General features: G+C 43.3%; 2 non-coding genes across 2 annotated transcripts; both read left to right on the top strand.

The window, feature by feature from the left end:
- Window positions 1-1,079: 1,079 nt before the first annotated feature.
- On the top strand, window positions 1,080-1,152 carry trnak-cuu (transfer RNA lysine (anticodon CUU)). The gene has a single exon. It is a non-coding gene; the product is annotated as a tRNA-Lys (tRNA).
- A 2,278-nt stretch (window positions 1,153-3,430) lies between these two features.
- Window positions 3,431-3,503, top strand: trnav-aac (transfer RNA valine (anticodon AAC)). Its single transcript has one exon. It is a non-coding gene; the product is annotated as a tRNA-Val (tRNA).
- Window positions 3,504-10,146: the final 6,643 nt, after the last annotated feature.

Here is a 10,146-nt window from a genome sequence, read left to right as displayed (position 1 = left end):
CCCACTGTCCCACTGTCCCCTCCCCCCCCACACTCTCCACAAGGTGCTGACTGACTGTCCCAGTGTCCCACTGCCCCCTCCCCCCTCACACTCTCCACAAGGTGCTGACTGACTGTCCCAATGTCCCACTGTCCCCCCTCCCCACACTCTCCACAAGGTGCTGACTGTCTGTCCCAGTGTCCCACTGCCCCCTCCCCCCCCACACTCTCCACAAGGTGCTGACTGACTGTCCCAATGTCCCACTGTCCCCCCTCCCCACACTCTCCTCAAGGTGCTGACTGTCTGTCCCAGTGTCCCACTGCCCCCTCCCCCCTCACACTCTCCACAAGGTGCTGACTGTCTGTCCCAGTGTCCCACTGCCCCCTCCCCCCTCACACTCTCCACAAGGTGCTGACTGTCTGTCCCAGTGTCCCACTGCCCCCTCCCCCCCCACACTCTCCACAAGGTGCTGACTGACTGTCCCAGTGTCCCACTGTCCCCCCTCACACTCTCCACAAGGTGCTGCCTATCTGTCCCAGTGTCCCACTGTCCCCCCTCACACTCTCCACAAGGTGCTAACTGTCTGTCCCAGTGTCCCACTGCCCCCTCCCCCCCCACACTCTCCACAAGGTGCTAACTGTCTGTCCCAGTGTCCCACTGCCCTCTCCCCCCCCACACTCTCCACAAGGTGCTGACTGACTGTCCCAGTGTCCCACTGTCCCCCCTCACACTCTCCACAAGGTGCTAACTGTCTGTCCCAGTGTCCCACTGCCCCCTCCCCCCTTACACTCTCCACAAGGTGCTGACTGTCTGTCCCAGTGTCCCACTGCCCCCTCCCCCCTTACACTCTCCACAAGGTGCTGACTGTCTGTCTCAGTATCCCAGTTTCCCCCCTCTCACACTCTGTTTGGGAGAGGTGAAGCTAAGAATTTAAAGATGTGAATGATGTAATTGATGATTGAGAGGGATGGATGGAAACTTTGGGGATTCTGTCGGTGGATTCATTGTAAATGTTGAAATCTGAATAAACTGAGACACCAGATGGAAAAGTCATAGTTTCTCCACGCATTTTAGGTTAAGGAAAGCACTGTACTGCATGTGCCCGGCTAGCTCAGTCGGTAGAGCGTGAGACACTTAATCTTAGGGTCGTGGGTTCGAGCCCCACGTTGGGCGCCATTTCTTTTTAAAGTTTGACTCATTCCTGGGTGAATTCCAGATCTCTGTTCCTTCAGAAGTGTCACGGCACAAACTGAGTCTCTCTCTCCTTTCTACGTTGTTCATCTCACAGTTGTGAATGAAAACTGCGTCCAGATCACTGGAAGGCAATGAGTTTAGCGCTGAACTCAACGAGAGGTTTTGTTCCCATTTATTATGAGATTTAAACCCAGATCTGCGAGATTGTGTCAGTGGAAACAACAATCATCTCCATTGTAATTCAATCACGCCAGCCTTCCATCCTATCAAAAGCCTATTTGTTCATCCATCCTCTCTGTCTCTATTTTTCTTGACTCTGTACTTGCTTGAAAACCATTAAATCATCAATTTCTTCCAGTTAGGGTCAAAGGTCAGCAAGCTGTATCATTCCCTCTCTTTCCCTCCACAGAAGCTGTTGAAACTGATGAATCTTCCAACATTTTCCGTTTTGAGGTGGGATTTGCAGCAACTAAAATTCCTTCTTTTGGATCACAGTGGATCACTTTTCTCTGACTGAACCATAACTGTCTCAATAGTTAAAGGGCTGAGGTTTTAAATAATAAGATCCCTGAATATGTCACCCTGTCTGACATGAAATGAAACAAAATGAAAATTATTAATTCTTTCATAAAATGCTGCTAACACAATATAGATTTCATTGTCAGCATTTGTTGTCCATCCCTATTTCCCACTGAACTAACTATGTTGTTGGGCCTTTTCAGTGGGCAGTTTAGACTCAATTACATTGTCTTACATTCTCTCTCCAGGGATGCCGTCATGCCTGGTGAGATTTTCCAGCATTTTAAGTTTTTTTTTAAGTTCCGGCATCTGCAGTAATTTGCTGTTGGCTGAAGGAGTCATTCCTGTTCGATCTAAACAATTTTTTTTCCTTCGACAAGCCGTTCTGGAGAATTTGAAAAACGTTGCAATGTATCGGTCAGATTAAGCCAACTGCTCGCACCTTCCCTGGTCGCCTAGTAGTTAGGATTCGGCGCTCTCACCGTCGCGGCCCGTGTTCAATTCCCGGGCAGGGAATGTAGACTTTATTGCTGCCGACCAGCACAAGATTTAGGAGGGGCTGAAATTCCTTCCTGATGGAAAAGAGGAGCGATCATTATGTCAGTTCGAACTACCTGGAGAAACAAAATAAACTCATTGGCCCAATCCCAGCAATTTATATTTACATTCCCCTTGCTGCTTCCTCCTGTCAAAATGAATAATACATTCTACTCCACTACATTTCACTGTAGGTCACCACGCTCAATGAGCAGCTGAACTGGGGAAGCCTTTGGGTAGAGACTGCGCTGCTGCTATTTCCCTTCCTGACCACCAGAGGTCGCAGCAACTCGAACGGGCGCTGCTCCTCCCAATATTACCTCTTGCCCACTCCTGCCCGGCCGCTGCTCGTTGGTGCAACATCCGGGTCATGTAGAGAGGCGGGGCCAGCCGCCATGTTGCCGTGACGTCACCTTCAGTCCCTCCTCCCGCCGAGGAAAAAGCGACGGTTCAGAAATGCAGAAAGTGAGAGAAATTCCGCCCCGGAAATCCCGCCCGGAGCGGAATTAAAATTAAATAAAATACATATTTTTATAAAGAGGCAGGTGGCGGAACCGCGCATGTGCTGTAGTATTTTCCCAGAGCGCACCGCGCTGGAGTGATTGAAAAATAGACGCAATAACAAAAATGTTCCCGAATGGAGAAGGAACCGAAAGTCTGACGGGTGAGGATGTGAATGATAATCATCAAGATTCAACATATTAAAAGATTAAAATGTAACTGCCTGGGCGCATGTGCAGGAAGGGAATTTCCCCAGAGTGCACTGAAACTAAATATTGAAACATATACAGAGTACAATTGTACAATGAGCGTTGACAAGATGTCATCTGGACTCGAAATGTCAGCCCCTTTCACTCCTTATAGTTGCTGCCAGTCCTTGTGAGACTTGCCAGAATTTTCCGTTTTCGTTTCCGATTCCAGTAACCGACTAATTTACTGAATGCAATTGATTGAGATTATTCGAAAGAAGATGAAAATGACGCATTAATAAATGGGCAGAAATCATTGCTCCCTTCGATATTTTCGAGACTGACACTTTTAAATTTTGATGTTCGGGATATGTTGTACCATCAGATTGAAAGTAACGGTTATCTTCCTGAATTCAGTGACATGGGCTCTCAGTCTAACCATCGGAACCTGCAGCAACACAGCGCAGTTGAACATTGCAGACAGGCAGATTTGCTCGAATGTATTTCAAGCTGTTTCTGTAGTGTAGTGGTTATCACGTTCGCCTAACACGCGAAAAGTCCCCGGTTCGAAACCGGGCAGAAACATTTAGTCAAATTTTAGCTTTCTGATGTCTGCAATGGAGCATTCCTTGATTTCAGTTTGTTGTTCAACATTATCCGAACCTCGATGTTAAAGGCATGTTTTCATTGCTCTGATGTCACTCTCAAATGTCTGCTGGAAAATAATAAACTCCTTTTTGACGCACTGACAGGAAAGCTCGATTTTGACACCGAGCACTTATTCCCATCCTGTTCAGGCTCCAACAGAATTTAATGGGTTTCCAGCTGCAGACTCATATGGTTAATCACCATCTGAAATATCTGATAGTACTGTGTGCTCAAAAAGACAGATACAAGTGATACTGTAAGTGAACTTGTGGAAATGGCGGACATTTCACAGAATAATCTTTTTAATGGCTTTTCATCACTAAGAAACAGGAAAAGCCACTCAGACAGATGAGGGAATCGATGCTCAGTTCGGATCTACTGGACTTTCCTGTAAAGGGCCGGATTTTATGCGCCTGAATGTTTCACACCCATAGTGAAAAAAGCTCAAGTGTGAACAACAGATAGTTCTTGATTCCCCTCCATTTAAATGTAGTTGACTTTGTGTAAAAGCTGACGACAGCCAATCTGAAAATTGTGATCTGTGTTACCCGGAGATTTTATTCGTTCTGTTGGTCAGTTATGTTTTCAATTCAGTGATGATCAACATCCCTTGAAAGCTTTTGTTTGAAAGCTGACTGTGGTCAATTTCAAAATAAGAGCCATGGGATGTGTATTTCCCAGTGATTCGCATTCTTTTGTTGGTTAGTCATGCTTGCAATTCAATGCTGTCTATTTCAAAGATATTCAGTCCAGAATGAGGGCATTTCGTGTCAAATAAATGTATTGAAGTTAAAGGTTGAATCAAAGAACCAGGAAGGTGCAATGTAATTCGATGGGATTTTTATTTTTCGCCAATTTTCATATCGGCAAATTGTCACTATGTGCAAAAGGAGGCCATGATGTTCGGTTAGTGATCAGAGAGCGCCCTCACGTGGACAGTACAGCATTGGAAACAGACGCAGAACCAAGACCCGAGATATCTGCACTCAGAGACACATCCAATACAGGCACAACACTGGACAAGAGGAAACTTCCTCTCAACATCCACACTGTTAGCACCTCTTGGAGTTTTGAAGGTTTCAGTCAATTTGCCTCTTACTCTTCTGAATTCTCGTGGGCACAAGCCTGACGTCACCATCCTTTCCTCATAAGATAACCCGCTCATAGCTGGCAATAGTTCAATGAAACTCCTCTGAACTTTTTCTAACGCATTAACATATTTCTTAAGAAAAGGAGGCAAGTAGTGTGCACAATATTCGAGATATATCCAATGCCCTCACTAATGCCAAAATTTTCGATCTATCTTTGTATGTCAGCACATTTAACATTTATATCTTCACTCTCTTCATCACTGCAGGAATCATCCCAATTATATGTTTCTTGACCAATTCAGCCCGAGTATATTTGTTCAGGTCAAATCCAGATCAATTAACTTGTTTGAATTTTATGCTGTGTGACAGAGATTGCTTGTGAGGATATTTATCTTAATGGACGTTCAAAAGCCACGTGATACGGTGCTGCACCACAGTCTTGTTCAATGGCAGAAGGATCTTGACACAGAGGACGCGGGTTGAAGTAAATTGGTAGAAGAAACATGGAGACATCACGAAAAGCATTGTCAGACAGTGAGTGATCCAGACCTCGAATGTGCTGCTTCAGAGTGTGGTGCAGGCAGAGACAATTAATGGTTTCAAAATGGAATTGCACATGGTCTGAAAATGAACAAAATGCTAGACTGTGGGGTACAGAGTGTTATTGGATGAATTGCCCCTTTAAAGGGCCAACACATACATGAATCTTCAAAATGCCTTCTTCTCTGCTGTAAGTACTTTGTCAGTGTTGAAAGCGAGACAGTGTCATAGTGGTAATATTTCTGAGAGAGTAATTCCGAGGGTAGGCAAATTTCTCAATATATATATTCAAATCCACTTACAAAAGGCTTTAAAATGCAATTACAATTTTGAATTTAAAGTTCATTTCTGTAACTGTGGCCATGACAAGAAATATATCAGATTATCTAATGCCCTGCAGGAAAGGAAACCTTCCATCATTCACCAGTTTGTCCCAGAGGTGACTCCAGGCGCACACGTGCTTGCGATTACGTGCCTTCTATGATGGTCTAGAAAACCAGTAAATTCAGTGTATTAACGATTGCCAATATATGCTAGCCTTACCTGCTGGGTATACAGCCCATCAAGGAATAAGAAACAGCAACTGAGTTCAGCATTTCACAACACCTGCAATAACAAAGATAGTCCAGGAGGTGGCAGTGAAAATGTTCTTTTTGGCACGACACGATACAGATGATCATCTCAGTTATTTCTGCAGTAGACTCAGCCTTTGTCCATCCTAAACGTGACCCAGTTTCTCTGACACGAAATAATTTTTCTGATTATATGATAATAATTCTCAGCTGATTTTGTACTCAACAAAATCCCAGTTGTTGCTATACTGCACCAAGCCTCATTTGACATTACACCGTTCATTCTGGCAGATATGACAGCACGGAATTAATCCTCGTCTAATGGCATGAAACTCTATATCTCCGTTGTTACTTCACTGGACCCTCTCTCTCCTGATAATGTACCTGGATATGTTACTGTTTGCATTACACGAGGCTCCGTCTCAGTTATTACATTGCTGAAACCTGCCACATATAAAGAAACATTGACAATATCTCAATCACTGCTGCACTAGTCCACCTCCCTGTTTATACCGAATAATATTCTGTCTCTAATTATTATTCTGTTTCATGATTTATTTATTTCTGCAATTGCCCCTGTCAAAGTTTATATCAATCTAAAGGTTTGGTTTGAAATTACTGCATCGGCTTTGTCTCAGTTTATATTATGCAATGACCAGAATCAGACAAAATTACACTGGGAGACAGTTCTATTGCGCCAGCTGCTCTCTCTTTTATCAGTGTGCCAAACCATACCTCTGCTCATTTTACACATTATCCTTTCTCAATTATTGCTTTATTCTGCATTGCCTCACTTTTTATTCCACTGGGTCACATCTCTGTTTATATCACACTAGATCATGTCCCTATTTTCTGTTAGCGCTGATACGCTGGAACCAGTCTCAGTTTAAATTACAGCGCACATTGCCCCTGCTTATATTAGAATAGGCCTTGTCTTCGTCAAAACTAAGTATGTCATGTCTCTGTTTAGATAAGAAAACACCACGCTGGTTAGTAATATACTGTGTACACTCTCTCAGTAATGACTGAACTGGGCCCAGTCTGTATTCTTATTAGTACAGTTGCTGTATCGATACCTGGTGCATTCGGCTCTATCTCTGTATTATTGCACAAAACCCATCCCTCGTTTATATTACAACAGATAGCATTAGTTGGATTGCCCATGCAAAATTGCCCGTTATTTTCCCTTACAGTATGTGGATTAGCCATGGTAAATGTGTGGGGCTAACGGGGATAGGGCAGAGGGGAGGACCTGGGGTATGACGCAGACTCGGTGGGCCAGATGGCCTTTCTTCTGAACTGTAGGAATTCTACGGTTCTATGCCTAAGAAATATCATAGACATTTGTGTGCTTGTGTATTTTATATATTGTATTTTCTAATAACCCCCTTTGGAGAAATGATCTCTTTTAGCAATTCCCCTTCAGTTTTCCCAGTGATAACCTTCAGCCCATCATTGCCTTCCATGAATGCATGAAAACACCAAACAGTTCATGTGCTTCAACTGAAGGTCATTTAAGTTGTAAGTATTTAGTGACAACCATTCGGTTGTGTGCTCTTGCATACAAAATGATTTCAGCCTCACTATTTTGTTCTCGGCGTTGACTTATCTGTCTTTAGGGATCTGTTGGAAAATGAATAAATCGCATCTTGAATGACGAGGAGATTATGAAAATTGAACTTCTCAATGTCTCACTGAAGTTCCTGATATAGGACTCAATTGTGTGCTGATTTGTGAAAATGATGGTGAAAATGACCCTGGATATATAGCCGACAGGACATAATTGTACCTCTAATTCTCAGACTTCTTATTCCTATTAATGCTAAGGATTGAAACATCTGCTGCTCTCCTGAGAAGGTTCAATATTTTTATTTAACCGTTATCTTCATCAATTCCATGGTAACTATCCCAAATATTTTCTACTGTGTATGGATTATACAATCTCGGTAATACGATGAATCAGGATCAGGTGTATCATAAGGGTGGCCAGACCTTATGTGATATAAACAGTGATGTTGCCTGGTGAACATGGACTGCAGCGATTCAAGATAGCAGCTCATCACAACTTTGTCAGGGGCAATTAGAGAAGGGGAACAGGTGTCAGTGCTCCCCACATCCTGTAAATGATTAAAAATTCTGCAGTAACAACAGAGACAGAATCGAATCTAATATAGACAGATATTCTTGCACAGTTATGACATAAACTGACCAAGAGAGTCATGCAAAGCAATGTATGGGATCTCTAGAGAGACAGAGCATGATATCATATTTAAATAAACATTTCTTGTGCGATTGATAATTCTGGAAAAAAGTAATTTGTTCAATAATAATCGACAGGTGTCCAATGAAGGAAATCAGATTCAGGTTCTAATTCACAACTGATTGGGCAACGCTTTCCAAAAAATAGTCACAGGGAATTAGAACATTATAATTTGAATGACTGGCTTCAGTGTAGCACTAACAGAGACAGCTGGGCCCGGAGCCAGACTGGGACCTGATATAAAAAAGCAATTATTTCTTGGGCCTTCGCCCAGGTGTCGTTGTCATGACGAGTGACGCAGGGATTTGTGTGGCAAACAAGGATTGGAAACCCTATGGCAACCGCAGGAGTGACTGACTCCACCTGACTAAGAGCTGTTATTCCCAAGGTGGGGAGGGGGGCAGTCAGTCATGGGAGACTCCATATTTTCCTGTTATCTGAGGCAATAATGGTGAATAATTGTGAATAATCTGGTCCCTCTCATTCTTACAAATAGTCCTGCAGTTACAGCCAAAATTAGGACACGTGAAGACTGAAAAAACTAAATATAAAAACATCATCGGAGGCAAAAAGAACAGTGCAATAAATGTTAAGGATTGTTGTGCTTTTCCTAAACAAGTTCGATCCAATGCTAATTTGTTCAAAGAGGGGGGCTTGTATGTAGAATTGAATAATTGAATTTCGGAATAGTCCACCTCCCCGCCCCCACCCTCCCCACCCCCCAGCACTCCTCCCCCACGCACACACACAAACACAAGTGCTGTCACAAGATAAGAGTAGCACAAGATCAAAGCTGTGTGAATGTTGCATTTCATTCAGGCTCAATGAAGGCCGGGGGTGCGGGGGGGGGGGGGGGGGGTGGTGCGGGGGTGGTGGGGGGAGGGGTACAGAATCGATGCTTGGACAATGATACTAGGCCATTAAAATGGACCTATTCTCGAAAAATCCTTCAAATTTTAACTCTATGAAGGATATATCTCATTAATTTTCCAAAGTTACTGTGAAATCTGATTCCATCAGCCTTTCAAGCTCTTTATTCCATTTCATGACAACTGCTATGTCAAGGTGAACAATTAAAATTCTGTCGCCCTGTTCAATAAAATAAATCTTTTCCCATTGGTTACCGACCGCCCTTCGAGTAGAAATATACTCTCTTTAATTACCCCACTCACAACTTCACGATCTTGAACTCGAATTAAAGTGTTGAAATGATTAACAAGGAAATGGAGAGAGACAACGGGAGATTTGGGAGAAAGAAGAACAGGGTGCTGACAGATAAAAGCTGAGGAACAAAAATAAATAACAGATGGACAGAAAATGATCAAACAAGGAAAGATAACAGCTATCATTCCCTCCCTTCACGGAGTCCGGGGGAGTTCAGTGACTGATCCACTGACCATTCCGATAATGTCCGGGAATGGAACCTCTGAACAGATCGCAATAGAATCATTTGTAAATGATACCGTAATGTGATCTGTGTGACTCTGCCCTGACTCTGTGGGCGGATATAAGCCGCACTGACAGATGTTCTCACCAGATTGTGGTCTCTCGATTTATTTTCTGCTCAGAAGTGAGATGTGCGGTTTGGAACCGGCAGCAGAGAAACAGGAAGTTGTGTTACCTGAGAATGAAACAACCGGGGCCAGTTTGATGTTATCACGGTGAACAGTCTTCCTGCCTGTGAGGGTGAACTCACTCTGAAAACATCAAGAACAACCACACAGATTGCTGCCGGTCTCAGCATTACATTCACTTCCATTCCCATTTTAAGGAATCAAGAAAATTATCATATTAGGGGGTTTAAACAGATTAATTGAAGGGAAAATGGACTGACGATTATCACTGAGAGAAAAGAGGAAAAATTAAAGCAACATTTCTTTCCCGCCGAGGTGTTTTAAAATAGGAAGTTTAAGTGTGTTCGGTGCTGTGTGAGAGAAATCGAGGAGAGGGGTTTAAGCGAATGAACTGCTTTGTTTCCGACACTGAATTTTCCACTGATGAGACTTTTGTGCTTCATCTTTTTAGTCAAAAGATGTCGTAACCAAAAAAATAAACTTTTTTTTTCAACGAGTAGCCAGATCCGTTTCCTGGGTACCCGTGTAAGTGAGTTAATGGAG

The sequence above is a fragment of the Carcharhinus amblyrhynchos genome, unplaced genomic scaffold (genome assembly GCF_965287045.1).
Source record: "Carcharhinus amblyrhynchos unplaced genomic scaffold, sCarAmb.v2.hapA scaffold_38, whole genome shotgun sequence".
NCBI classification, from domain to species: domain Eukaryota; kingdom Metazoa; phylum Chordata; class Chondrichthyes; order Carcharhiniformes; family Carcharhinidae; genus Carcharhinus; species Carcharhinus amblyrhynchos.
The sequence above is the reverse complement of the archived record's forward strand: the minus strand, read 5'-3'. Positions and strand labels throughout refer to the sequence as shown.